General features: G+C 46.0%; 2 non-coding genes across 2 annotated transcripts; both read left to right on the top strand.

Moving 5' to 3' along the window:
* Window positions 1-2,182: 2,182 nt before the first annotated feature.
* On the top strand, window positions 2,183-4,088 carry LOC123719911. Its single transcript, XR_006756008.1, has one exon. It is a non-coding gene; the product is annotated as a small subunit ribosomal RNA (ribosomal RNA).
* Window positions 4,089-4,438: 350 nt separating this feature from the next.
* Window positions 4,439-4,595, top strand: LOC123719918. Its single transcript, XR_006756015.1, has one exon. It is a non-coding gene; the product is annotated as a 5.8S ribosomal RNA (ribosomal RNA).
* Window positions 4,596-5,000: the final 405 nt, after the last annotated feature.

Genomic DNA, 5,000 nt, shown 5'->3' with positions numbered 1-5,000 from the left:
TAAATAGTTTTTCTTACCAGAAGAGTTTTTATTTTTAAATATTCAATTTTAACTAGAAACGTATCGCTATCGCTAACAAAACCCCACACCACACACCACCACACGTTACACACATATACTTGACAGAGTAGATACTATCTACATATCTATCGACAGAGTTGTAGATATCGTGCCGTTGAACGGCATCTTGTCGCGTCGCGTGGCGATCTTGTACGAGAAACATTTTCCTCTGACATTGTATCGGAATAATTATTATAATTCATTATTATACATACATACATACATACATACATACATACATATTATTAATAAATATAATTGTTTTTTTTGTTTTTTCTTTTCTTCAAATAAACCCACATTGCCATTTCTCTGAGCGTGTGCTGCGAGCTTCAACGAGAAACATTCGGCGCGAAACTGTCGAGCGGCCGGCCGTCGCGCGCCGCACCTGTACGAGAAACATTTTCCTCTGACGTTGCATCGGAATAATTATTATAATTCATTATTATACATACATACATACATACATACATACATACATACATATTATTAATAAATATAATTGTTTTTTTTGTTTTTTCTTTTCTTCAAATAAACCCACATTGCCATTTCTCTGAGCGTGTGCTGCGAGCTTCAACGAGAAACATTCGGCGCGAAACTGTCGAGCGGCCGGCCGTCGCGCGCCGCACCTGTACGAGAAACATTTTCCTCTGACGTTGCATCGGAATAATTATTATAATTCATTATTATACATACATACATACATACATACATACATACATACATATTATTAATAAATATAATTGTTTTTTTTTTTTTTTCTTTTCTTCAAATAAACCCACATTGCCATTTCTCTGAGCGTGTGCTGCGAGCTTCAACGAGAAACATATCTATCAATACAAATGTCTATTCAAAAAAAAGAAAACAAACAAAATCATATCAGTCAATAAAATAAATAATAATATTTTTTTACTACTACTACTAGTACTACTACGTGCTACTACTGCACGCCAATACACATACATAATAAAATGAAAAATCGTCTCTCTCTCGCTCGCTCTACGAGAAACATTCGACGTCCGCTCCAATGCCGACGCGGACTATTGCTCTCGGTATAGATGTGGAGCGAAACAGTCGTGCGCACAGCGTCGACTCGTTCTCGTTGCCGCGCGTCGTTCGTCTCAAATAGACACGAACGACGGACGAGAGAGAATAGAATGTGTTCTTGTTTTTGTGTTTGTGCGAAGTGTGAGAATATTATATACATATATTCGCGCATGGATGATATAGATATGGGTATGGATTTTCGGAGGAAATTATATCAAATTCGTATTTCGAATGCGAGACCGCCGAGATCTTTCCCAGCTCTCTCTCTCTCTGTGTGTGTGGTGTATAGTACATTTTATATATCTCTCTTGTGTCAACACAAAATAACAAAGAATATACATACTACTCCTCCTCATATTTTATATAATATAATATAAAATTATATTATAGCACCGCGTTCGCAGACCGTATGGTGATGTTACCAATCGACCAAGATTTGGGACCGTCTCCCCCGGTGTTATCTGTGATGTTAAAAGAATACGCTTCTAGGCACACCTCAACGCAGGGCGCCTAGCGTGTTCGACACGTGCGCGGTCGCCACGGCGACCGTATATGTAAAGAATGTATAAAAGAGGACGCACACGCGCCCATCGTCGAAACGGTGTGCGCAGCGTCGTGTTGGAATTTATCCCTCAAGCTCCGGGCGTTGATCGTATCTAGTGCGAATCATGCGTGTGTGTGCGCATGTAATTGCCAGCCGAGTTTTAATATGTTTACAATAACGTATTGAATAAAAATTGAGAAGTTGCGTTTAGATGAATGTTCAATTTTCAAATTGTCACAACATCGATTCCCGCCCGCGGGGTCGTGTTCGTTGCAGTTTTATGTCCCTCACAGTGGTCGAGCATCGTTGTACATCACCTCGTTGCGAGATCGTGACGGGACGGCCGCTCGTAGACCGGTCAAAGTTAGTCTATCGATATGAAGCGCGAACGTCGCGTCGCGTGCAAATTCGACGCGTTACGTTCACGCGTGTCGAGAAGGCGCGCGCGCAAGCGCGCGCCCCTCGACGCCGCCGAGCCAGCGGCTCGCCGAAGCCGCGTGACCGCGGTGTAGGCGTGTCGTTTGCGTAAGCAGCTCCCTGGTTGATCCTGCCAGTAGTTATATGCTTGTCTCAAAGATTAAGCCATGCATGTCTCAGTGCAAGCCGTATTAAGGCGATACCGCGAATGGCTCAATATATCAGTTTTGGTTCCTTAGATCTTACTCAGTTACTTGGATAACTGTGGTAATTCTAGAGCTAATACATGCAATCAGAACTCTGACCAGTGATGGGATGAGTGCTTTTATTAGATCAAAACCAATCGGCGGAGGGCCATGCGTCCGAAGTCGTTAATTTTGATGAATCTGGATAACTTTTGCCGATCGCACGGTCCAGTACCGGCGACGCATCTTTCAAATGTCTGCCTTATCAACTTTCGATGGTAGTTTCTGCGACTACCATGGTTGTCACGGGTAACGGGGAATCAGGGTTCGATTCCGGAGAGGGAGCCTGAGAAACGGCTACCACATCCAAGGAAGGCAGCAGGCGCGCAAATTACCCACTCCCGGCACGGGGAGGTAGTGACGAAAAATAACGATACGGGACTCTTACGAGGCCTCGTAATCGGAATGAGTACACTTTAAATATTTTAACGAGGAACAATTGGAGGGCAAGTCTGGTGCCAGCAGCCGCGGTAATTCCAGCTCCAATAGCGTATACTAAAATTGTTGCGGTTAAAAAGCTCGTAGTTGCATTTGTGCGCCGCGCTGTCGGTGCACCGCATCCGCGGTGATACTGACACGTCTGCGGAGCATATCGTCGGTGAGCCGGCGGTAAAACGCCGGTTCAATATCAAAATCCTATCGCGGTGCTCTTCGGTGAGTGTCGAGGTGGGCCGACAATTTTACTTTGAACAAATTAGAGTGCTCAAAGCGGGCTCAAAATGCCGCTTGAATATTTCGTGCATGGAATAATAGAATATGATCTCGGTTCTATTTTGTTGGTTTTCAGAACTCCGAGGTAATGATTAATAGGGATAACTGGGGGCATTCGTATTGCGACGTTAGAGGTGAAATTCTTGGATCGTCGCAAGACGAACATCAGCGAAAGCATTTGCCAAAGGTGTTTTCATCAATCAAGAACGAAAGTTAGAGGTTCGAAGGCGATTAGATACCGCCCTAGTTCTAACCGTAAATATGTCATCTAGCGATCCGCCGACGTTACTACAATGGCTCGGCGGGCAGCTTCCGGGAAACCAAAGATTTTGGACTCCGGGGGGAGTATGGTTGCAAAGCTGAAACTTAAAGGAATTGACGGAAGGGCACCACCAGGAGTGGAGCCTGCGGCTTAATTTGACTCAACACGGGAAATCTCACCAGGCCCGGACACCGGAAGGATTGACAGATTAACAGCTCTTTCTTGATTCGGTGGGTGGTGGTGCATGGCCGTTCTTAGTTGGTGGAGCGATTTGTCTGGTTAATTCCGGTAACGAACGAGACTCTAGCCTGCTAAATAGGCGTCGTCATTCAAGGTGTGCGCGACTCTCGGGGAGCGCAACTCACTGGCGACGTATTAAAATTCTTCTTAGAGGGACCGGCGGCTTCGAGCCGCACGAGATTGAGCAATAACAGGTCTGTGATGCCCTTAGATGTCCTGGGCCGCACGCGCGCTACACTGAAGGAATCAACATGTTCTCCCTGGCCTAGAGGCCCGGGCAACCCGTTGAAACTCCTTCGTGCTGGGGATTGGGGTTTGCAATTATCCCCCATAAACGAGGAATTCCTAGTAAGCGCGAGTCATAAGCTCGCGTTGATTACGTCCCTGCCCTTTGTACACACCGCCCGTCGCTACTACCGATTGAATGATTTAGTGAGGTCTTCGGACCGACACGCGGTGGCCTCACGGCCGTCGGCGTTGCTGGGAAGTTGACCAAACTTGATCATTTAGAGGAAGTAAAAGTCGTAACAAGGTTTCCGTAGGGGAACCTGCGGAAGGATCATTAACGTTGGTTTTTTCTTTTTGTTTTGTTGTTGTCAAAGACTCGCAAAAAAAAAAAAAAATACAAAAACACGTGAATGATACGAATCAAAATCGAATCCGAGACGGTTGACTCTCTCTCGTCGATTCGCGACGTGTGCGTTGCGACACGCTTTGATTAGCGTTCGCTATCGCCTATTGATACTTTGAAATAATATTTTAATTTTTGTGTACAACCACGCAAATAAAAGAGATTTTCTTTCTTTTCATTTGTCGTACACGTTAATGATAAGTATTATTTTCAAATTTTTTTGTTTAATTTTTTCGCACCTTTTATATTTTCTCATACAAAAACACACACAAAAACAAAACGATTACCCTGAACGGTGGATCACTTGGCTCGCGGGTCGATGAAGAACGCAGTTAACTGCGCGTCATAGTGTGAACTGCAGGACACATTTGAACATCGACATTTCGAACGCACATTGCGGTCCGTGGAGAAATATCCAGGACCACTCCTGTCTGAGGGCCGGCTGCATAAAAACAAAAAGCCACACTGTTCGCGTGACGAGCGGCGATCGCTGCGACTCCGGTCGTAGCGCCGCATCTCTGTCGCGCGTGCAATTGACGGTTTCGCTAGGCCGCCGAGCGGCCGAACGATCCGTTCGAATATATGTTCGATTACGACTCGTCATCCGTATTGGCCGTGTTAAGCCACGTCTATACGATACTTTTGTCGCACAAATAAATTCTCCCCGCCGCACCGTGTCTCCCGCGGCACGGGTGCGCGTCGAGTCTTTACGCAACGACAACGACAACGACGACAACGACGTTCGCGTTTACGCGTCGCGCGTGTTTGCTCGCATCGTCCCGGTCCCGCATGGCGATCGCGCGACGGTCGGCGCCGGTGCGCGCGTCGACGTGTCTCGACGCTGTC

Source organism: Pieris brassicae, unplaced genomic scaffold, assembly GCF_905147105.1.
Source record: "Pieris brassicae unplaced genomic scaffold, ilPieBrab1.1, whole genome shotgun sequence".
Classification (NCBI taxonomy): Eukaryota; Metazoa; Arthropoda; class Insecta; order Lepidoptera; family Pieridae; genus Pieris; species Pieris brassicae.
Note: the sequence above shows the minus strand (reverse complement) of the source record. Positions and strands in the feature narration are given on the sequence as shown.